The sequence below is a fragment of the Pectinophora gossypiella genome, chromosome 5 (genome assembly GCF_024362695.1).
Source record: "Pectinophora gossypiella chromosome 5, ilPecGoss1.1, whole genome shotgun sequence".
In the NCBI taxonomy this organism is placed as follows: domain Eukaryota; kingdom Metazoa; phylum Arthropoda; class Insecta; order Lepidoptera; family Gelechiidae; genus Pectinophora; species Pectinophora gossypiella.
The window spans coordinates 17,236,414-17,262,820 of NC_065408.1; the positions used below are offsets into that span (position 1 = coordinate 17,236,414).

The 26,407-nt window shown below is 37.9% G+C and overlaps 1 protein-coding gene across 1 annotated transcript in view; it reads left to right on the forward strand.

Annotated features, from left to right (window-relative positions):
• Positions 1-18,710: 18,710 nt before the first annotated feature.
• Positions 18,711-26,407, forward strand: part of LOC126367196 (netrin receptor UNC5B-like) — a 195,949-nt gene continuing 188,252 nt past the window's right edge. Inside the window, exon 1 of the mRNA XM_050010616.1 lies at positions 18,711-18,873. The gene's annotated coding sequence lies outside the window, so the exon portion shown is untranslated. The remainder of the gene's footprint in view (positions 18,874-26,407) is intronic.

The following is a 26,407-nucleotide window of genomic DNA, read 5'->3' on the forward strand; positions in this document are numbered from 1 at the left end:
CAACTACTGGGTCACGGAGGCCATGCATGCTGAATCATTATTTTAGGTGAAGAGCTCGTCACCTGTCACCAATCTTAGGACCAACTTAGGACTTCGTATTTTTTTTTATGTATTTTTTTACCTTAGATGGGTTTGCGCTTGGCCCCAGACTTTGAAGAAGGCATTGACGAGGCCTAAGATGGAGCGAGCTCTGTGCCTGTTCACTCTGGCCTTGAAAGCACCCGGGTGATATGCATTCGGAAATACAGCAGACGGCAGAGAATTCTACTCAAAGCGGTTACCAGTTTATTCTGATTCCTGTGCGCGATGCAAATTTTGATTGCTGTGCCGCGGGGGCGGATATAAGTAGTATAACAAAATACAGTTACACTAACCAAAAGACCCTAAAAATTCTTCCGTTGCCATTTCCAAAGTTTTACTTTAAATAAATACTTAATTAGCAATAAAACCAACGCACAGAATTTCAGTCGAATTTCATTAAATTTTACTGTGTCGTATTCTAAACTTATAGCATCAATAATTTAGCTTAATCAGGTGGCTTGATAACTATAATATTGTCTTGCTATAAAGCTTTTTATTATATGTATAACATTCATCGCATTTTAATGAACAAAATAATTTCGATCTTATCTGTTCTGTTACAGTGATGATATCATATAAAATGAAAATTCTGACAGCGCGTACGATGCGGAAGAATTAAAGTCTATTTTCGGATTTAGGAACCTATAACAAGGGGGTTAAAAGGCCACATTGAAGCAATTGATCTACAAAAAGCAATATTGCTATTTGATATTTGTTGACGGCCTCGATTCCTGCAGACACTTCCCAAGTTTACCTTATATTATACCTGTCATTTTCTTATCCGCCAAAAAGGAAAGGGCGGATGATTGACAGTTGTTAATTTTAGGAAGAATGAGTAAATAACCCGGGTAAATTAAATAGGTATTTCGCTGCTATGCATACCGTTTGACGCATCTGTCAACTTAATTCTGTCGGATTATTGGCCAATGTAAATTTTGTATACGGTTGTTTTATATTTGTGCTTAAAATTGACATGCGTTCCATAAATTGTATGCTTGCCGATTACCCGTCCCTTTCCTTTTCGGCAGATAAGAAAATGACAGGTATAATTTAAAATAAAATGAGATGTAGTTTACAGGAATTAGCACCAATTTTATATGCGCAAATGTCAAATTGCAATATTGCTTTTTAGATCCATTGCGTCAACGCGGTCTTTTTAACGCCCAGGTGTAGATTGGTTATGGTCCTAATATGGATTTAAGTAATAACAATTGGTGATTGGCTTACCAGTTATATAACTCCTATTTAGTATATTGATTAATGGAGAACATTTGCAGTCACACTTGAGATTGTTAAGACGAAGTATCCCGCGGCCGTGGTGCCAGTTTCGCAGATTCTACATAGAATTATTATGATTTCTTAATTACTTCCACTGTAACGGCCTCCGTCGTTCAATGGTTAAGCGTTAGGCTCATGATCCGGAGGTCCCAGGTTCGAACCCCAGTGGAGAAATATCACAAAAATTACTTTGTGATCTCTAGTGTGGTTAGGACGTTACGGGCTGATCACCTGATTGTCCGAAAGTAAGATGATCCGTGCTTTGGAAGGCACGTTAAGCCGTTAGTCCCGGTTACTACTTACTGATGAAAGTAAGTAGTGATTACATGAGTCACGTCAGGGGCCTTTGGCGACTCTATAGTAACCCTGACACCAGGGTTGATGAGGTTGGTAATCCACCGCTCAACCCACTCAAGAGAAGAAGAAGTTCCACTGTAATCCGTAGACTACTTTCGTGGCGCGGATTATATTTTTAGCCTGGCAAGAATTATCTTTTGGAATAAGGCTACACGAATGGAACGCTATTCTAAATTCCCAAGTAGCAGTAAAACTTTAAACACACAATTTCAGTCAGATTTCGTAAAACCGAGTTATGGTGCATTCAAAACTTATGGCAACAATAATTTACCTTAATCAGGTGCTTCAATGACTATAACTTTGTGCCTCTATAAAGCTGTTCACTCATTAACGACTTCGGAAAGTCGTCAACGTGTCATCTTGTGTCGTAAACATTAAACTGTTTTAATTTGTCGATTTATTTGTTGCCGTCGTTAAGTTTAGGACTGATTAAACTGATATAGAGTGGTCACGTGATTAAAGATGGGAGTTGAGATTCAGTAAAATGTGACTTAAAAGTGCATTTTCTTTTTGAAGATGTGACTTTTGTTGTCAAAACCTTGCAATACAGACGCTAGTTTAAATTCAAGTACAAAATTGTGGTCCCAATTTTTACCTGGACTTGTTCTCTTCATATCGTGTGGGTTATGAAGTGGTACTCCACTTCGCCGGCCAACCTCATAAACCCTGATGTCAGGGTTATTATTGAGCCGCCAAAGGCCCCTGACATGTCTTATGTAACGACTGCATACTTACATCAGTAAGTAGTAACCGGGACCAACAGCTTAACGTGCCTTCCGAAGCACGGATCATCTTACTGTCGGACAATCAGGTGATCTGCCTGTAATGTCCTGACCAAACTAGGGATCATGAAGTGATTTTTGTAATATGTCCCCACCGGGATTCGAACCCGGGGCCTCCGTATCGCCGCTGGTCACTGGACCACAGAGGCCGTTTACCCGGTCTGAAATTAACTGAATAAAATGAAGGTTATGGTGAAGAAAATTTCAAAAAGGCACTCAAGGCGATGATATATTATATTACTTTGTCAAGTAAAAAAGTAAAAACATGGAACCAATACATGACAATGTAAGCTCATCAATGACATCACCCAACTAAATCACTGTCGCCATACAATACGTCTCTGGACGCTTGATTGACATTCTTAATTAACAAATACTTATTTTACTCCATTTTATTTACAGACAGTACTTAAAATTCTTTTAAGAGATGTCACAAACTCGACAACCGATTTATCGATAGTCCCTAACTGGTTCACGCCTACCTATCGCACGAGATCAATGTTGTCGATAGTATCAACTAACGATAAATAGTAAACAGATAGTATCGATCATTCCGATTGATAGTGTGATTGCGTGTTTACACGTCAATTATCGATAAATCACCAAGTGTGATTTATTATAAGTAATGTTTCTTTCGGACTGTATTTCAGTTGCTATGAACGCGATAGTTTTGTGACAATATCTCTCATGGTTTACTTCTACTTCGTCTATCATATAGGTCGTAAGGTCGACGATCACAGTGGCTTTATGTGCCTGGTACTTAGTATTAAAATTAAATTACAGAAGAATTACAGAGGTCGGTTAGTTACCAGTATTTTGCTGAATATAGTCGATTATGTCAGAGGACTTAATCCTGTATTCGAGTTTTACAACAAACACAGTATGAATGGAACCATTATTATCGATACAATCGACAATGAGCAGCACTATTGTCCAACGTTCGATCCTCACTCAGCAACGTTTTGGCAATTTAAGCCCAATTTTGAACACGACATGTGTTATAAATTACCAAAGGTTCTTGGAAATTCGAAGCCAGTATTTTATAAAATCGGTAAAGCAATTTTGGAATTAATGGGTGTACAAAATATAATAATTATGTAAGTGAACTTTTTCTATTTATAAGTGGGTTGTGCGGTAGATTACCAACCTCAGCAACCTTGGCGTCAAACATGGCTCATGTATCGACAACTTACTAACATCAGTACTAACAAGTACTTACAGAAAAATCAATCACGACGAAATTGCCCTGATTTTATCACTAACATTACAAATCGTCGACTGCTTCTTTGTGAGAATCATTCAAATCAATCTTAGCGCACTATTGTTCAATATCATCACTTCAACATTTTTCTTCAAAAAAAGTTACACTGAACTAAAGCAACAAATAACGCCACCAAACGAAGTATGCTAATAGACGTATGGCCAGGAAGGTCAGACCTTGTATATTCAAATAGGCCAAGTAACCCATATCTCACAAGTTACCTTCCACTTGTATTATTTTAATTCCCTCATACATATTTAGAACTTTCGTAACGTGACTCACGAATGATGGTATGAAGTATCTTTTACAATTATTTTTATTTAGTTGTGGTACTGTGATTGTTGATAGTGCGAGGTTCTTTACACGGGACGATTTTTATTTTATCATCAATTATATTTGGAGACTCTCGAGTCCTTTACATTTGACCTCCGATGTCGACCCTGCTGACATGGTCTATGATTTCCCTCATTCGACGCTTGTCGCTTTCGACCCACTAGGGCCGATTAATTATGTCAATATAGACTCAATAATCGCGCGCAATTGGCCTGTTGTCTTAAGTTTTGTATCGAATGAGAGTTCTCAGCGCTCCCCATTTTTCCATCTAAGTAATTAATACCATATGTGGCAAATATACAATATGTTACGTCAAAAAAAGTTTTATCCATTCTCATCAAAGTCTTGCTTATAGTTTTCGTAATTATTTTTCATTCCATGCCTCAGTAGTGGTGACAAAATTAGCAAATAAGTGTGATATTTCGTAGGAAAAAACGCTCAAGGCACAGGTGATCTGGAACAAACGCAGATGTTAGATAAATGTTGTGACAATATCCAGGATAGAGTAAGGTGGAGGAAGAACAGCAGGAAAGTGAACTCCGGTCACAGATTACTGTCTAGAAGAAAAAGAAATCCTCATCTCCGTAGCAGCATTATTCCGTTTGCCCAGGGTCCGCTTACCTAACCTGTAGATTTGACAGGTTCGGTTTTTACAGAAGCGATTGCCTATCTAACCTCCTAACCTGCGAAGAGAAAACCTGGCCAATACAGGTTAGATCAAATACCTACAAAACGCTTTCCTCAACAAATTATAAAAATATTGGTTTAAGCCTGTGCTCGCAGTGGAGCAGCGTGGTAGAGTATGCTCCATACCCCCTCCGGTTGATTGAGGGGAGGCCTGTGCCCAGCAGTGGGACATATATAGGCTGTTTACTTTATGTATGTTATGTTAAGCCTGTGCTGGGATTCAAACTTGCGATCTCATAGTGAGAGTCAAGCGTTCTTTCAACTGGGCCATCACAGCTTTAAAGAAGAAGAATACTGCCACGAATAATAATTTCGCTGCTCCCTATCCTGGGCATGTCGTAAACTCATAAATCGTCGTATACTAAAACGCAAGCAGTATAAAATCAATTTTATAAATTGGAAAATTGCATCGGTCGCGTCGCGTGACTCTCAAACAGTCTCACTTAATGTCCTATTCATTTAAAATAATGCCGTGCATAATATTCTTATTCCAACCCACGACTTAAGAATGTAAGCCCTAATATTACTTTATCATTTTAAACTCCTTTATTGGTCAATATATTAGATTTTACTCCAGCAAAGAGAGACATTTTAATCCTTTCATTTGTAAATTTAATAAAGTTGTTACCTACATTATTGTGCATGTAAAATATTTTATTATTAAACTAGTGGTTGGTAATAAAGTACTTATAGAGTAAGTCGGATAAAGTAAAATTAAATATGAAAGGAACTTAAAAGAGAATGTATTCTAAACTTGAAATTTTGAAAATGATTCGAATGCCGGGTCTTGTTCAAAAACACTGAATTAGATTTTATTAGTTTGAATTCATGTTTGGAACATAGATAACTGACATCACGTGGTTTTCTGGATTTGTACCCGGTTAATGGAACAGTAACAGCCTCCGTGGTCTAGTGGTTAGAGCGTTAGGCTCACGATCTGGAGGTCCGGGTTCGATTTCCGATGGGGACATTGTCGAAATCACTTTGTGAGACTGTCCTTTGTTTGGTAAGGACTTTTCAGGCTTGAATCACCTGATTGTCCGAAAAAGCAAGATGATTCCGTGCTTCGGAGGGCTCGTTAAGCCATTGGTCCCGGCTATTAGACGTAAAAACACCTCCACCAGCCCGCAGTGGAGCAGCGTGGTGGAGTATGCTCCATACCCCCTCCGGTTGACTGAGGGGAGGCCTGTCCCCAGCAGTGGGACGTATATAGGCTGTTTATGTAATGGTACATTAGCAATAAGCTCGCTATTACATGGGACTTGAATATAACTGGCGAAGAGATTTTCAGGCTTGTTGCTCATGTTATAAAGGCTATGATACTTCATGAAGTAAAACCAAGTTATAAATTAAATACAGATAGCTCACGTGCGTAATACCTGTTGGGGTTGCCAAGTAGACTTCCTACTGCTAGACTGGATCAATCCAGAGAAAAATCCGGTAGCCTAAAGCTGCTATGCAAGAAAGGCAATTAGGGACGCCTTATAATTTTACACTGTAACACCCAAAGTTAAATGAAGTGGAACTAACCTTTTTATTTTTTTCAAAACCCTCAAAGAGCCACATCAAAGAAACCGATGACTTATGAATTGCAATTTAAATTTTTGCCTTTCTTTTTTTAAAACCACACCCCGATGTTACGTCTATTGTGCTTGTATGTCGGCAGGGCTTGTGTTTTTGCTGTCATTTTGAATAAATTATCAACCAACTTAAGTTATGTTAGGCCCACCCAGATAAAGTAGTGCCATTAGCAATTTCTTTTCCGTGTCTTAGATAAGTATTCAAAAGTGTTTGTTGGGTATTATTTGTGAAAAATTGAGATTGATTTCTGAGAAACTATGGAGCAACAGGATAGCATGGTATGGGCATGAAAAGAAAAAGTTTTTTTTTACGTGACTTATTGTAGATTTGCCGCAGATGGCATTAACTACTTGGCCGGACAAATGAGGAGCGCTGAAGGCTCTCACCCGGTACAACGTTTAAAAGAACAGGCCTGAGGGTGCCCAGTTGGGCGCGAACCTCGGCTCAGGGCGTCGTCTGAGAGGAAAAATATTTGAAGGAATTAATCGACTCTAGTGGGCCGATAGCGATAAGCGCTGATTGAGGGAAGTGGTCGGCGGGGTCGGTATCGGGGTCCTGAAGTGTTTGGTGTCGCGAGCTGATTGGCTGCCTCTATGGCTAGAGTAATCGGTTCTAAAATTCATAAATAAACTAAATAGAAAAAAAGAAAATGTTTCATGTTAGTTTTAAGTCTGTCTTTATTTATTAATCAGAATTTCATAATTTATCTTAAACCTAGTACACGACCAAATTGCATTTTACTTGACTTGTGTTGACTTGTGACCACATCAATAAAAAGGCATTTTTAGACCATCCGAAGACAAATCTGCAGGTTAATGAAATATTCCTGTTTTAAAATTAAAATTTCCTAAAAATGTTTATTTAATTAATTATCCTTACACAAACACCGAAGATTCGCAATTCGCAGTTCGCAATCCTAATCTTTAACAACTAACCAAACACAAAGTTTAGGACAAGCACCAAACAATTATGGGACCCAAGTCTTAACTCATTAATACATTAAACACACATTAAGATGTGATTCTGGGATGTTTTGGGACAAAAGGTAGTATTTGCGAACCCCACCGTCCTACGTAAACAGGGGATAAATTTGATTCTATGGGGCCGTATCGTCCCCTTGGATAACTGTACCTACATTGTTATAGACTAGTAGAGTGAACGGATTATTGGACTTAGCATAACAATATCAGGAAAATTCTAATCGTAATTTACATCAATTGGACTGGGAGGAATGAAATAAATAAGTCATGCAATTATGATTAACGTAACATAAATAGCCTATATACGTCCTACTGCTGGGCCTCCCCTCAATCAACCGGAGGGGGTATGGAGCATACTCCACCACGCTGCTTCAATGCGGGTTGGTGGAGGTGATTTTACAGCTAATACCCGGGACCAACGGCTTACCCTCCGAAGCACGGAATCATCTTACTTTTTCGGACAATCAGGACAATTCAGTTCAATTAAAAATTGAATTTTTTATTCAATTTTTTTCGGGACAATTATGATTATGGAATGAAAAAGTGCTGGAGAGTTGAAGAAAAAATAATCATAATAGAGACTTTAGAGAATCGGAGAGAAGATTCAAACCTGTAATAGGCTATAAATTGCCATTATGCAGGTCATCATATAACAGTGACCTGAGGCTTTCCCGAAAAAGATTACCGAAAGGGGACAATATTGTCCTATTAATAATGCAGACCAATTTTCTCCCCTCTTTCCTAGCTCCGTGAAAGTTCTACATTCACATACATAGGCTGTGTCACAGGGGATTTGCAAAACGCAAGCATTTATGAAAATGCAAAGTGTGTATTATAATATTTTATACTTGCTAACCACACATCTTTATGTAGACGACGTTTTTTATATGTGTTTTGCTCGTTATATTCGTTTAAGAATTGCAAATGTTCTTCGGATGCAATGTAAAATGTTCTTGCAACGATCGTTTTTGTTAAAAGTTATTGAATATGTTTAGTTAAATTGGCTTCTAGCTATGCAAATTTAAGTACTTTGTAACCAGATATTACATCAACTCGTATTTTTAGTATTGGGTGCTACCTACTTTCTAGTAGTAGGTAAATGCCATCAACAAAAAGCACGTTGAAGCTACGTTCTTTTTTTATCATCTGGGTTATGTGTGGAGTGAATGACCAACCGGAGCAACCCTGGTATCAGGATTATTATTGAGCCACCCTAGGTTCCTGACATGGCTCATGTAACGATTTACATCAGTAAGTAGTAACCAGGATCAACGGGTCCACGTGCCTTCCGAACCATGAATAATCTTACTTTCGTACAATCGGATGATCAGCCTGTAATGTCCTAACAAAATTAAGGATTGCTACTTAGCAATAAGGCCGCCTATTGTACTCATTATATTTCTCTTTTGTTTTGTATTTTGTTTTTTTCCTATTTGTGCAATAAAGTGTTTACTTTATTGAGGTTATGTTATGTTATGATTCAAAAGTATTTTTTGTGATATGTCCCGACTGGGTTTCGGACCAAGGACGTCGTTATACACTTCACTTATCAGTACTTATCACCAATAAGAAAAATAAAGGTAGTGAACAAACTCCAACCCGAATTAGGACAGCTACTTATTCAAACAAGCATCACACTAAACCCCGTTAAAGCCACGTTTACTTCAAATTCAAACAAGCTCATTGTATTCGAAAAGCGAACACGTTTTGAACACACTCGAAATTCAAATAATAATCAAGAAGCGCACGCGCCGACGAGATCAAACGGACCGGCGTTATGCATCGACGGCGATATGGTGGCAATGACATAGAGAATGACGAAGAAATGATACGCACTACATGTGGATTGGAAACGACTTCCTGCCTTTTGCGGTTACCGCTTCGAGATGAGAAAGTAACTTTAATTTGTTTTATTTCAGGTAATGATGATAGTTTAAGGAGTTGTCTTCGGAGTGGAACTAAAGGCCTTCTATGGTATGTTCTCTCTAAGGTGAGTCTCTATAATAATACCTAATTCGGAAGGTAATTTTGGAAGTCTTGTCAAAAAGTAATAGATTTTAGAACGTTAGTTAATGCAGCGTCTAATGGTATTCACGATTTGGTCGAACAATGAAATCGTCGAACGCTGAGAACAAATTTTCAGATTCAAGGATAGCTACATGTAGTAGAAATGAAATGACGATAGATGAATAGTTACCTCTTGACTTTTATGCGTTTTTATAAAGTGTGAATGAATTGTTTGAATAAGGACATGTATGCCAAAACTGAGAGAGATGGATGGAAAGGAAATACATGTTGTGCCGACAGCACATGGAGTAGGATAAGGGCAGTAGGATGATGACGTAACCGTGCCTATTATCTATATGCTTTGCTATTTATTTGACCAACCGTTCCAGGATAAACCACCTGTCTTCATGTCCACATCTCCACCAGTGTCACCTATCACGTCTATTGTCTCCTTAATCTATGCGAATGGCCACCGTAGTCGTGACAATCGTGACGGAAACGCCGTCTGCGATTCAAACGCGTTGCTTTGTGGAAACGACACCCAGTAATATCTGAGACGTATTAAATCAAACACAGAGACGCGGGTCGTGTAGGTAATGATTGTGTCGCCTCTGGTGTTAGCATTAATTTGTAATTCTTTGACAGTTTTGGGAAGTAGATTCTTTTTTCAAATAGATTGTCAGTTGATGGGCTTAAGAAAATTAATTTTATTTGCTTATGGACTGGCTAGTTTAGAAGCTTCTTATTTTCCCAGCCAGTCGTAAAAATTGTGTCCTTTTGGAAGATTTTCGTTCACCTGTCGCCTGTCTCTTTAAGACGTATCATCATCATCATAGGTATCAGTCTTCTAACAGACTTCGTATAAGTGGCTTCTAATCGTCTTGTAATTCCGTGCGGGTCTGCCTACCATTAAAAATAACATTTTATGTAGGTACAGTCATGAGCAATATAATGTACCCACTTTAGGACTCTGTCGCACTGACATATTTGACATTTTGTGAGACTTACAGTTCAATTTGTCAAAAAAGTTAATGTGACATGGTACCAAAGTGTATACATAATATTAATGCTCGTGACCGTACCTATGGATGTATATTAAAATATCTTCATTCATTATCATCTGCGTATAAAATCTCGATCTCGATCTCTCGATCTGGAGGTCCCGGGTTGGAATCTCGGTGGAGACATATCTCAAATATCACGTTATGATCCCTAGTTTGGTTACGACATTTCTGGCTGATCACTTCCCAAGAAAAAGAAAAGTGAAAGTAACAAGATCTAAGCTTTAGAGGATATGTTAGGCAGTCCTGGTCCCTATTTACTTAAGTAGGAAATATGCAGTCGTTACTCACGTATGAGCTGTGTCAGGGGCCTTTGGCCTTTGGCGGCTCAATAACAACCCTGACACCACGGTTGATGAAGTTAGTAATCGACCTCATAACCTACACGACAGAAGAAAAGGACTTTGGCGGCTAAATAGTAACCTTAACACCATGACATCGGTCCTCACAACCCTTACGAAAAAAAAGGTTATTATAAAGTTAGTGATTATTTAGAAGATATGAATGCATGGGATTAACTGTCTTAGTACTGATATTAGGCAGCTAAATTACTCAATTGTATACCAATATTTTATGTTTATTTTAATTTTGTTAAAGATCGTCTAGGGCCTCGTGCCGAGGTTTTTCTTGCAGCTTCTTTTCCCCGGCTATACAGGTTGTGAGAAGCTGCAGTAGTTTTGGGCGGATGAAGCGTTCGTTATGTAAAAATTGACGATTCAAAGTGTAACTATGTTACCTACTGAATTTAGATATTTTTGAATTTGAATTTGAAGAATCTCCGTGTCAATGGCTCTTGTCAACAGTAGTTAACATTTTAAACGTTTTGCCTTTCAAACTCCTTACTTCTCCAATTATTAACCGTCGCTCTACATATCCCATCGTTGGATTAGTTAATTTTTCCCACCAAAGTAGAAACATCACGCCCCTTGTAAATTGGGCAACTTCATTTGTCTAATTGTCAAGTCTAATAGTCGATGACAATGGTAATCGTTTGAAATAGTACGCCTTCATGCGGGCTAATTCAGTGTTGCTACACTTATTATAGCATTATTTTTACCCGACTGCGGCGAAACAAAAAGGAGGGGGGTGTTTGCACGCTATGTTTGTATGATGTGTGTATGCACGTATCTTCCAACCTAACCTCTAAATCACCTGTCTAAATTTAACAAATGAGGTGTCACTAGAAGCCTGATGATTGTCCGGTAGTTATAAGGTGTATGAACGTCACGCAAAATTTAATGTGGCTTGAATTGTTAGTCATATTATGTTTCTTCCTAATGACCTGAGATTCTGTCCATCCTAATAGGGCTGAATTGTAGCTGTCTGTACATATATTTTATCTTTAAATTTAATCACCATTCCCTTTCCTTTTTGGCGGATAAGAAAAGGTACTTATAACTTAAATGAATATTAGGAAGTGTCTGCAGGAATCAGTGTCATCGAATTGGTGCGGAACGGAAAGTTACTTTTTTTAGTCACATTTATAAATTGCGAAATTATATCAAATCAATCTTACCATTTCAAAAAATTAAATTTTATATTTCATTGTTGTCATAAACAGCCTATATACGTCCCACTGCTGGGTACAGGCCTCCCCTCAATCAACCGGAGGGGGTATGGAGCATACTCCACCACGCAGCTCCACTGCGGGTTGGTGAAGGTGTTTTTACGGCTTAACGTGCCCTCCGAAGCACGGAATCATCTTATTTTTTCAGACAATCAGATGATTCAAGCCTGAACAGTCCTTACCAAACAAAGGACAGTCTCACAAAGTGATTTCGACCATGTCCCCATCGGGAATCGAACCCGGACCTCCAGATCGTGAGCCTGACGCTCTAACCACTAGACCACGGAGGCTGTTTCATTCTTATATTTTTGTTTAAAAAAATGATTGTCATTCTAGGTTCATTCGCAACTTTAGTTATAATTTTATCCCTGGCAACACAGCAAGAACTGTCATAATCGAAACAAGTTCATCTTATTATAACAGAACGCTGGGTGGTTATCTATCATTACCACAATACAGCTACTCAATTACTGTCACATTGTCATTTTAACATGTTTTTTTTATCTGTGCTCTTTATTTATTGGACAAAGGAGTGATTGATTGATCCTTTAATGTTAAAGCTATGAGGTATTGTTACGGTTATCGAATTTATCTTTTATATATTGGCGTGTAATCGAATTGTATGTTAAGGGTTAAATTGTTTTGTTTTCATTCCACAAAATGGTACATAACATAAGCATACGACTAGGGTAGTCAGAGGTACATCCATTGTAAGATGAACTAAGTACCAACACCCCACCTAGGTTTCTGTTAGACCATCTGTTTGCCGCAGATGGCATTAACTACTTGGCCGGACAATTGGGGAGCGCTGAAGGCTCTCACCCGGTATAACGTTTAAGACAACAGGCCTGAGAGTGCCCAGTTGGGCGCGAACCTCGGCTCAGGGCGTCGTCTGAGAGAGAAAATATTTGAAAGAATTAATCGACCCTAGTGGGTCGATAGCGATAAACGCTAATTGAGGGGAATACAAAAATCTCACTATTAATAACAACAATGCAATACAAAAACTGTTTATTGCGTAAGCACATAAAGAAACACAGATAGTTCAAAAGAAGTACAAGGCGGCCATATTGCTAAACAGCAGTTTCTAATATTAGTATGGATTTTCTCAAAAGACAATAGATCTTATAGTTCGATTTCAATGAAACCGGACCGACTTTCCAACGCTCGATCGAACTCGTTTTACAAAATAAATCTTGATCGGAATCAATAACCATTGACAGTCCAATTACAATTCGACAGTACAAGATGTAAAGTAACGCCGCAATGCAACTCAAAAGTCTGTTTAATTGTAACATTCTGATTTATTATGCGTTGGGAATCGGTTATCTTGTGTCGGCTTTAAAGCGATTTGTTTTGGTCAAGGTACAATATATCGTCTGTTTTTAGTGAAAAATATAATATAAGCGCCATTTTGAAAAATCGCATTCGAATGTGATTTCTGTAAACAAAACCTCTACTTATAAATGTTTACTGCCTCTGTGGTCCAGTGGTTGAACGTTTTACTTACGATCCGGAGGTCCCGGGTTGGCTTCCCGGTGGGGACATATCACAAAAAATAATTTGTAATCCCTAGGGATTTTGGTTAGGACATTACAGGCTAATAACCAGATTATCTGAAAGTAAGATGATCCGTGCTTCGAAAGGCACGTTAAGACTTTGGTCCCGGCTACTACTTACTGATGTAAGTAAGTAGTGGTTATATGAGCCGTGTCATGCCTTTGGCGGCTCAATAGTAACCCTGACACCAGGGTTGATAGGGCTGGTGCTCCTCACAATTATATATCTTCCGATTACTCCACCCTTTCTTATTCAGCGGATAAGAAAATGACAGGTGTAACTTAAAATTAAATAAGATGGTGTAGGTATACAGGAATCAGCATATTTACCAGGTGTAAAATATGGTAGCACATAAGAATTGTTTAACTTTGAACACTTGATGGAGCTTGTTGAAATTGCTACTTACGTTAATACAAGTGGCGTTTAAATCCTTAACGTCACCCAAACCCACATTATATTTCCTATTATTTTTTTACAAGTGAGAACATTATACTTTACATTCGATTACACGGTTTGCGGTGAATAACTCGCGCGCACAAAAAGTGCTATAATAGCATTTTTTATCTGTGGCTCTGGCCAGACAACTACTTTTACTCGTAACTTTTTCTGCTCATTTACAAAAGGTTTCCCTGTTGTGTGTTGTGAAGGGCTTGGTTTTTGTCAATCGTTTTGTAAGCAGAGAAAATGGAACAGACATGAAATATTTACTTACTTAAAAGTACCGTTTTCAATATCAAGTAACGCTTTCTATTACATCTGCAAAAAACATTTGATTGAATGTCGTGAATGAGAGACTTTCCAAGCCAAGTTCCAAAAAAAAAGTTTAGATGGCGCTGTACAGTCATGAGCAATAAGAAACCAATATAGGATGCTGTCGCACTAACATAATTGACATTTAGTGAGACTTACAGTTCAATTTGTCAAAAAAGTTAATGTGACATGGTACCAAGTCTATACATATTAATGCTCGTGACCGTACCTGACAATTACCTATTTTGTCATTGGTCGCGTACGGTCACGAGTACTAATATGTGTACATGAAACCATTTTATATTAACTTTTTTGACAAATTAGACCGTAAGTCTCATTAAATGTCAAATATGATAGTGCGACAGGGTTCTAAAGTAAGTACATGATATTGCTTATGACGTACATAATTATTCAAAACTATTATTTAATTTCAGAGGCATACTTATATAAAAATAATTGGTGTTTGATATTTGTATCAGGTGGGTTAAAATGGACACATCGAAACAATTTATCTAAGAAAGTAATAAAAGTAAGTGCGCAATGCAAACAAATGTCAAATAGCAATATTGCTTTCTTAGATGAAATCCTTCGATGTGGCAATTTTAAGCCCCCAGATTTGAACTCAGAATTCAATAATTATGTTGCCACCTATATTGCTTCTCTTTATTTTGACCAGAATAATAATGGGTGGAAGATGTGTTGTGCCTGGGTGTAATAACAAGATTCGTCATTTATGTCCAAAAGCAAAGATAAAATATGCATATTTCTGTTATCCATGACATTATAAGGTTTATCGAAGGTAATATTGTACAGCGCCAATCTATGTGCAATCTATCTTCTACTTTTTTTTTGAGGAACTTGGCCTGGGATGTTCCCCGTTGATGCAATGGATATCCAGTCACTCTGTGGATCTTAACAGTAATTTCACGCCATTTCAAGTGTATTATTGTGTGATACTCTGTCGCAAGGCCACCACCTCCAATTATTTTGAAGAAGATATAGTTTAATGTACGTAATAAGTGAAATGCATTTCGGAGGAATGTGAGCTAACCTACATTGGGATGGTTTTCCTAATGCGAATTTGCAGGTTTTCCTTTAGATTTACATTCTCTAAGAAGATATTTGACGCAGATGGCATTAACTACTTGGCCGGACAAATGGGGAGCGCTGAAGGCTCTCACCTGATAAGACATTTAAGACAAGAGGGTGCCCAGTTGGACGCGAACCTCGGCTTAGGGCGTCGTCTGAGAGGAAAAATATTTGAAAGAATTAATCGAACCTAGTGGGTTGGTAGCGATAAGCGCTGATTTAGGAAATCGTCGACCACGCCGGCGGGGTCGGTATCGGGGTTCATTTTAACCAACCCAAGGAATAAAATGAAAAATAAAAAACTTAACGATAAATATATTTTTTTTTATACGAAATTTCAAATGTAGAACAACAATACAAAGGTGTTTTGTTGTTCTACAAGATACAAGGGTATCTTTCCAGAATTTTCCAACGATTATAATGAAGAATTCTGGGAATAATTAAGCGACCAAAACACTCAGGCATGCTTCGATTTTCCACCCTTTCGTCTTTCACTTTTAACTTTTCCATTTGCCAGGTTTTCCCACCTTTTCTATCTATTACCGTGCCCAGCAAGCGTGAGAGGGATAGATTATGCGCTCCGCCCTGCTTTTGCTACATAAATGGCATGCTGAAGTTCCAGTCTCTTTCAAGAGCGACGGAGCATTAAATAACTGCTTTAAGGACTCCTATTCACTGCACGACTCACTGTAAAGCGTTCTGTTAAAACTGTGCGTTTTTGTCGAGCTCGATTAGTCGTGAATAAGTTTAAGTAGAGAGATAACGTATTTATGGGAGACATTGAAAAGAAGTAGAAGTAAATTATCTACGTATAACAGACGCAATAGATGGTTAGTACGATTTTTCCGAAATGTAACAACTAAATTCTGTTTTTTTATTCAATTTCCAAGTAAATTTTACTTTCCTATCTCTTTATCTATCTTTTTTATTTTTTATTTTTTTTTACTTTTTTTTTTTCATTACTTTTATTCTACCGACGAGAGCGCAGCTCTTAAATAAAGAGAGAGAAGTAAATTTTAGGCCATACAAAAACTTTAAGGAAGAATCTGTTCGACAGCACAGAATTTTGATATTTTTAAGGTTTATAAGGATAGCTTATTTAGGTAATGTAAGAACTCGAGTTATAAAACTTCCATTAGACAATATACTTCATCATCATTATTTCCTTAGGATTACCCCGTTTTTCACAGGGTCCGCTTACCTAACCTGAAGCTTTGACAGGTCCGGTTTTTTACAAAAGCGACTGCCTGTCTGACCTTCCAACCCGCGATGGGAAAATCAGCCAATACAGGTTAGGTACAGGTAAAAAGCAAAGTAAAGTTAATATCCTTATCAAATCAAAACTGTACAAAGTCAGGTCTTAATTTTTTATACCGGGGTTGTGAACCCTCAGCACTTTCCATTTGTCCGACCAAGTAGGTATTTTTGTACTTCGTTATTGTTTATTATTAGGTATTTATTTTTTCTATGGACGTTATTATGGTCTGAAAATAAATTATTTGAATTTGAATTTGAATTAGACCACGTCAAAAAAAAACAAAAACCAAGCAAATCCTAAAACCAAAAAGCAAATTAAAAAAGTCATAGTTGTTTATTTGGCTACTTTCATTAGGTACAGTTTAGTGAGAAGGATCTTTAAACACAATTCATCAACGTTTACGATTGACCAGTCCAATGTACTTGCTATCGTAGTGACGGCATCTGTGGTCCAGTGGTTACGATTTATGCTCACGATCTAGAGGTCCCGGGTTCGAATCCCGGTGGGGATAAATCACAAAAATCACTTTGTGATCTCTAGTTCGGTTAGGACATTACTCCAAAAAGTAAGATGATCCGTGCTTCGGAACGCACGTTAAGCCGTTGGTCGCGGTTACTACTTACTGATGTAAGTATGTAGCCGTTAGAAGAGTCATGTCAGGAATCTTTGGCGGCTCAATAGTAACCCTGACACCAGGGTTGATGCGGTTGGTAATCCACTATATAACCAATATATAACCCACACGATAGAAGAAAATATTATATTTTAAAAAAAGTGTAACAATATCATCCGTCACAACTCACAAGCAACACCACAGGGCAACATTGATTGTATCTTCAAAGAACCCAGAGGTTGTATTTTTCACCCCTTTCTTATGCCTAATAAAATACAAAAAGCGCATGCGTGGAGGGCAAAAACAATGCGGGTATGGATGGACAGCTTGGTTTCAATTATGGCCACTATATACATAACTACACGCTTGTAATCCGTGATGGGGTGCGCAGAGATACAAGTAATCGGAAGACAACTTGCGGCCTCGTTAAGACCTGAGACATGATAAATAGTATAGTTCGTCTTCTCTTGTGTAGGTTGTGAGACCGACAACCTATCGCATCAACCCAGCAGGGCTAAAATGCGCAACGTAATAAAATTGTCGATCGATTCCATAAATTTTGTCGAAATCAATAAGTTTGTTTTTTTTCGTGATTGTACGTGTGATTTTGTACGTATTTTGATACAACGACATGACTTGGGTTCAGTTATTAGCACCAATCGACAAAACGACATAATTATATCGTCAGAATCTATACAATGACCGCGACAAAATTTTATCACGTTGCGCTCTTTAGCCCTGCTGGGTTGATGCGCTAGGTTGTTCATCTCACAACCTATACAAGAGAAGAAGAACTATACAATTTATCATGTCTCAGGTCTTAACGAGGCCGCAAGTTAAATTCCGATTACCTGTATCTCTGTCCATCCCATTAGATACCATTGACTGGTGTCAGGGTTACTACTGAGTCGCCATAGGCCCCTGACATGGCTCAGGTAATTAGCAACCGCTTCCTCGGTTACAGTGCCTTCCGAAAAACGGATCATCTAACTTTCGGACGATCAGGTGATCAACCTGCAATGTCCTAATCAAACTAGAGATCACATTTTTTTTGTGATTATTTCCCCACCGGGATTCGAACCCGGGACCTCCGAATCGTAAGCCCAACGCTCAACTACTGGACTACGGATGCCGTTGATAAGCAGCTGAATTCGTTCTATGTATTTATTCACTCGTACTAATGCATAGAAACACCAAATCAAATACACTTTACTATAGAACTTAATTTTAACAATCAGTCAAGACATTTACGTGTATAGGTAGGTACCTACCTAAACATTCAAAATGTAACTATGTTACTCACTAAATAAATATATTTTTGTGTTTTAAGTAGTGTTCCCTAACTTGACCAACCTCTTCGACCGTTATTGTATTTGCAAAAAAACAAAATAGAATTAACTCGGACTCTATATAGACCCATATTTACAACCAATATCAAACTTACACTCGCCAACCAAACGCAGTTGCTTATAACCTGTTGTCGGTAATACTCGCTCCTTTAACTCCCGGTTTACATACGTTTTCGTATTTCGTAATACATTTTTTATCAGTGTTTGGTGTTAAATATTGCGTCTTTTGTGGCTGTTTCGATTGGATTTTTTGTGACTTAGGCTGAGGTTTCTGTTGTGGTGAGTTGTTTGATTTCTTGTTTGTTCGAATGGCGCTTATTATTATTGTGGGTATTACATAAAAGTTTGTAACTATTATTCTTAGGATATTGTTGTGAGTTTTAATACAGGTACTTAAGGTGTGATATGCAAAAATAAAATGTACCAAACTACAATCGGTTGGTAAACAAACATTATTATTGAAACGTGTTCTCTTTAGTAAACATTGTTTTTAAAATCTCATCATCACCAACGTAAGTCTCGTTCCGTCGTCACGTCACTATAAAGAAAGAAAGAAACGTTTATTATTTAGGACACCACAGACACGGATTACATATATACATTACAATGACATCACATCAAAAGACAGAAGAGGCGAGGCGGCAATTCGCGCCAGCCGCGTCGATTCGCGGCGCCTTGAGAGAATCGCCTTAAATACCTATACTTTTAAGGTGAATGATAAGGAGCTAAACACATTTCATAAGGTGCATATTATGTTATCCATAAAATTAAAAAGTTAAATGAAGGAAAATCCGTACAGCGCCATCTATATTTTTTTGGGGAACGTAAAATACCTCATATTACTATCCTTATAATACTTTCTTCACTGGTCACCTGGAAGAAATTACTGCCTATTGCACTCCTTCTTGTGTCATCATCACTAATTTAAAAGCCACGCTCTTGTCGGTGTAATATTCTCCATGCTACTTTTTAGGGAAAAATAGGACAGTGGTTTCCCTCTTGCCTTCCACCCCACAGTAGTGTGTCTGCCGCGAGTGTGACGGCGCCCAGATTAGTCCCTTCTTACTATTTGAAAGCCGTACTAGGACTCCTGTCCTCCGCCTCTAAATACTACTACTGACAGTTACTGCTGCCCTCTGTGAGATTCCAGGTTACAGTCCCTGTGACTCGCCTCTTCCATCCTGCATTGCCGTACCGATGGCTCCCATCCCCGCCTCTGCAACCTTGAAGTCGTCACCCGTATCCCTGGGCAAGGGTTCTACGTTATACTCCGTAGGTCCCTATCTGAACTTACCCACCATATCACTCCGGCCTACTGAAGTAAGAGGCGCCCACCCCCGGCAAGGACGCGCCGATCAGGAATGACCCCAGTGGAGGGCAGTGAAAATGACTCTGTCCCCCTGTGGTCGGGGTAATGGTCATGTATGAAACCAAAACCAAAGTAATTTTTGTGTACCTACCTATGTTTAAATTGATTTGCAATAGACACAATCTGTCTGTCGGTTTTAACGAAATTTCTGGGAAGACAAGCAGATGGACCTTCTTCTATAGATAGATAGATAGATAAAATACTTTATTGAGCACAATGGACACAAAATACAGAGATAAGGACAACATATATAAAAAAGCCCAACAGGCGGCCTTATTGCTCATACAGCAATTTCTTTCAAGCAACCTATGGGTACAGGAAAATTTATTCTCCGTTGCGTTGCGTTACGTTCTTCTTCTGTGGTAGTCGTTTGCTACCAGCCCAGAGATAAATTTCGTATGGAATTTCCACTCAACCATTTTCCACAATTCTGGATTATGAAATTAAATCCACTCTGAAATTCATTCGAGGATTACATTCTGCATTAGTCGGAGATCCAGTTGTACTAATTGCTGAAATTCTAACTTCAGCTGTGGTATCTAATAAACGGTGGAAGTTAATTATGGCTCATTGTGTAACTTGCTTTAGATGCAGCTTTGATTTTGACAAGAGGGAAATTTCGTTTTATTATTATATGCAGAATTTACATAACGTATCTTAGCATCACGCTTGCATCTCCAATGGGGTAGGCAGAGGCGCAGTACACGTAGTAGAGGTATATAGAGGTGTACCTATAGACCTACTCGCCAGCAATTTTAAGTCCGATGTAATAGGGAGCAAGTCTCTTGCAATTATCCGCGCACAAATTCTGGAAATCACGTGATAACAATTATCTATGTTCCAAAAATGAATTCAAACTCATAAATTCGAATTAGCGATTCGGAATTCGAAACCGTCACGCGTTCTACAAACTTTAGATGTAGATTTTTTGGTAGAAAAAGGAAGATAGAAACTTGCATGTTCTTTATGTACATACTCTATAGTATGATTTACCGTTAGGTATTATTAGGTTAATATGTATCATTTATTATTGAGTAGGTATGTATTAGGTATTATCTATAGTGTAGTAGTGTGTAGTGTATTTGTAGGTATAAATATTAACTGTGGCCTTTATACTTGTTGTTATTGGACCGTCCCGCAACCAAATTTTTTTTATAGCTGATTCGTAATTGTCGCTTGAAAGAAATTGCTTCAGAGCACTAAGGCCGCCGCCCATTTGTACTGTTGGTAAATGTATATTTGATTTGATTTGATATAATTTACATAATAAATACTTATACTCACGCTAGCCCTCGCGTCATACGTCGTTTTTTCTACATAGATAAACATTTTGTTGTATTCCGCGGCATCTGCCTACCCCAATGGTAGAAGTTCTTCTACACATCATATAAATCTATCTCAGCCTCCGTGGTATAGTGACTGAGCGCTGGACTCTCGATTCGGAGGTCCCGGTGAGGACATAATCAAAAATCACTTTGTGCCCAGTTTGGTTAGGACATTGCAGGCTGATCCGAACCGATCGCCCAAAAAGTAGATGATCCGTCTTTTGTAGGACACGTCAAGCAGTCGGTCTAATTACGGCCTTCGGCGGCTCAATAGTAACTCTTACACCAGGGTTGATGAGATTGTCACCATCTCGCAACCCACACGCGAGAAGAGAAGATAATATCTCCCTCTAGATTTCATGTGTTTACAAAGGACATGTAAATAGTTTTCTTACCTCAACTTCTGCAAACAAAGTTAGCCCAACCACAACAGCAGGCAATAGGCGTGATGCATACGTGGTGTAACAAATTAGCACCAGATCGCCCTACTGCCCACAATGGTTCATTGTTCTAACTGCGTTAATTACTGAGCCTAGCGTCGGTATGGGATATTTATGTACGGTACATTCTTGGCAGGAAGTCTAAGGACTCTAGGCTGAACGTATATAGCTCAGGATGTAAATTTGCACGAACAAAGTGCTAGGGAATCTTTACATAATTACATAAAATCACCCCTTCATTCCACCAATCCGCATTGGAGCAGCGTGGTGGAGTATGCTCCATACCCGCTCCGGTTGATTGAGGGGAGGCCTGTGCCCAGCAGTGGGACGTATATAGGCTGTTTATGTACCCCTTCATTCATGAGGTGGTCAGAGCCAGAAGTAATCAAAGTCAACATGCAACCACTGTTGATACAAAGTCCTAAGATGGATATGATGGACCGGTCGACGATTTCCCTCATTCAGTGTTTATCGCTATCGACCCACTAGCGCCGATTAAATCTTTCAAATATAATCCTCGCAGACGACGGAGCAGCGGGTCGCGCCCAGCTGGGCTTTTTTTGACGTGACTGACGTGACGTGGCCACAGATGGCATTAACTACTTGGCCGGAGCCCAACTGGGCACCCTGAGGCCCGTTGTCTTAAATTCTGTACCAGGTGAGAGTCCTCAGCGCTCCCCATTTGTTCGGACAAGTATTTAATGCATCTTGATATTTTTTTTCTAAGATTGAAATGATGCACTGAATGATAGATTCAGGTGGTCAACCCATTGTCTCGTCAAATTGCCCAATTTAAAACAAAATGAAAGCGAAATACAGCGTTCAGTTCAAAAAATAAAAACCTGTTCCTAAAAGGGAAATAGATGATCCCAAAATGATTAATTCAAACCTCTGCTAAACAATAAAACATAGTCACAGTTTTTGTCTAGTCACAAATCTGCCTTTAGGCAAAACTATTATAAATCTAGACTAGACCATCCCATGAATCATCAAGATATAAGATTATATTAATACTACACTTAATAAAAAACCGATCAGATAAACTTATAACAATCGACAGAATGTACTTTTAATAACTCTATAATCGATATTGACGATTTAAAAAGGCCTCTGGCTGTCTACGAAGACAGACCAATGCTTAGGAGAAAAAAAGAAACAAAAGAACAGCCATTAGCATGCATGCCGCATTGTTAGGAGGATGCCAATTCACGTAACGATTTACATAAAGCCTTTGATTTACAACTTTACTCTTCATTGAGGATTTCTTGATGATTCAGATGTTCAATTTATCATCATTGTTTGCCTTTGTCTGATACATAAATGATTATTATATTTTTATTCGTTTATTAATTTGATAAAGACATTAGGGTAAATGACTACATCAAAGATAAATTATAAAATGGGTATTCAAAAATAGAAGCTAGTCTAAGATACCCAAAATTCAACCTAATGTTTCATTATTACTTATTTACGAATTTTAAATATGAATCATTTTAACAGTACGTCGTTTGCCCACGTTTATTGATGACGTCACCATTTTGTGTTTCACATACAAACGCCATATAAATAAAGCGTTTTGACGTTTCAATAAAAGTATCCCATTCGACTTGGTATTCATCTAGCCTATTCACACCCACACCAGATTATTAGAGTACTAAGATGGATATTATACACTGATGGATATTTTCTCGTCGCCTTATTCACGTAAGCTCCTTTTTGAAAATCACATTATGGTGTGAGTTTCTTCAATAAAACTAGTTTCTCTCAATTAATTTCAATCCGGGTAAATATTGAGACTACAAACTATTTCCAGGATTAAAACTAGTTTTATTTCGAAGTTTTATGAACAAAAATTACATTTGAATGTTTTTTTCAAAAAGGCGCGTGGTTTTCACTGTTATATAAAGAGACAATTTTTTGATAGCTGATAGTAAAGACATAATCCAAACAAGCCCAGAAACATAAAAATGGAGAAGATTGATTTAAAACAGAAACAAATATATTCTAGAAACACAAAGAGGATTCAAGAAGCAATGTACAGGATACCACCAAAAAACGCCGAAGCACCAATATCTGAATTAGCAGCTGCCATCGAACCCGATCAAGAAGCAATGCTCTAACGATTCTAAATGAACCGAAGGAATGAACGCGATAATTACAATTAACGTCTAAAGGCTAACTGTCGTGAAACTGGAACAAAACGTGACTGTAGGAATTTACTGGCCGATGTTACAATTAGAGTTCAGTTTAAAACAAAAGGTTCGATTGGAAGAGCTTCATAGATATTAGCGATAGACTTCTAGACAGTTCTTTAATAAAAAATGTGAAAGCCGTTGCACAAATACCTAAGCAGCTTAGGTTTAGCGTCTTAAGTTAGCAGTGTTGAGAGTTCCAATCAAGAACTTTAGAACGTGGGGTTTGAAATTCAAAATTTTGTAACAGAATACTTACAAAGAAAAATGTTTTTACTTCATTATCCTAGATAACAAAGGATCGGGAACTTTATAAGCGTTGCCTAAACGCTTCGCGTGTAACATGTATTTGTTACCTTTGCTAGAAATAAATTAAATCTTTATTGAAAAGTGCTAAGATATAAAATGCCTTTAAAGTATCAAAATTATATTTAAAACAAATCAACTGTATCGCTCTCAACTTTATACACGGCGATACTGGAAGTCCATAACTCATAGCAAAACTAATCGACAAAACGGATTATAACAAACCAAAACATAAGATTGAAGACGCAAATACATCAAGGAGTAGTAATTTCCTTCTTGTCACACATCCAAGCATAAACATTGAAATAGAAAATATAATTAATGATGGCATTCATACAATAAATGAATAGAGCATTGAATATAGCACAATTTATATCGAACGCTTTTACTCTGCCGCTTTCTATGAAGTTTATTAGGAAATTGTATTATGCTGGAGCTAATTTATAAGAGAAATGTACTAGTGTCGGCAAGGAATGTAGGATGATGGTGGAGTCGAAATAGTCGAATAGACCCGATGTGTACATTTTTTGTATTTTTTTTTAGTATTTTGTAGTCGAATAGACCTGATGTGTATATTTCTTGTGCAAAACCTTCATAATTCCAATCCAATCTATTAAAAAGACGAAACACTTGTATACAATTTAAAATATTTTAACAAAAGCAAAGTTTGTACTTTGCAATATCACATTGCAAAATATGATATCCGTTCACAAACTTCGATACCTGACAATCTTCGTTTCTTGAAAAACAACGATGTTTATCTAAAATCATAACATAAGCAGCTCACGACTAAAGCTCCATCGGGCAGTCAGAGATACATCCATTGCCAGATGAACTAAGTATCCACACATTAGCGAACTTTCTGTAAGACCGACGTGATAGGTTGTGAACCATATCACCGTATCTTTAAAAATCGTTTGTAAGATACCTAATTATAAAACTAGGTTCTTAATTCCTAAAAGTTTCAGGGAATCTTTTCCTATTTCATCGTTAACTTACTTCTCTTTCTTTATTTTTCCCTTGTGTTTTGAGTAATTTTATTTCTTTAGGCATAAGATGAGAGTTGTTTTCTTTAGTTCTTTTTATTTCCATCAGTAATTTGAACTCCCATTTGCATAGATTATTACAGTTGTCGAGGTTCCAACAAAGGCTGTCACTTTTATATTTCTTTGTCAACAATCTGATTCACCCGGATGCATGAATCAACACAAATGAAGACACAAAGTCCCTTCATTGGCATACTTTATATTCTTGAATCATGAGACTTCATGTATTAACTAGTATAGTAAATGTTACTATAAAAGCTGCCATATCAGTGATATCACGGCCAACACAATCAGAGGGCACTGACCTTAACGACGTGCGTTTAATAACTATGCACAGCACAAACTAAGCAGCGATGTATTAACCATTGAAAGCAACCATGACCAACTAACATAGACCCTTGAACACCTATAAGGATCCTTATAATAAAGCCAAGTCTTTAAAACTAAAGGAGAACGAGAAGGGTCTTAGTTGACTGGATATCTGTAATGGCCATAGACGACCATTCGATTTATAACATTTCTTAGAAAGTAAACAGACTTCCAGAGTTGCCTGCATTCTTTTGGGTTTTGAAACGATGTATCATGATACATCGCGGTGGCTTGGCACCATTGATATTATTATAGTGCGCGTCTCTTACAAATTGAATATGAATAATCTACATAAAAAAAACACATGTACTTAAATATAAACTTACGATGACCAAATTGGAGATGTCCTTAGAAAAGGTTTAATACGATCTACTCTGAACCGGCGTGCGTGTATGAAGCGATTGACCAATGTGGGGGAAGCAAAAGAAGTGTGTCAGGATCGAAGCAAATGGAATTCTATAGTCTCTGCTTACCCCGGTGGGAAATAGGCGTGAGTTTATGTATGTATGTAAATATAAACTTCTTTGGCCTTTTATTATATTTCTAATGAGATTTTACTCTTTTTGCCTTTAGCACAATATACGCAAAAGCTTTTATGCTGGGCTGAAAGCGATTTAAAAATAACACGGTTAGTTGCTTACTTTCCCGGGCATCATAAAATCACACAGAACTATTGTGTCGTAACATGATGGGAACTGTTCTAGATGATAGGCTGACCCTTGTTACCATAAGGTAACGACCTCTGTGGTCCAGTGGTTGAGCGTTA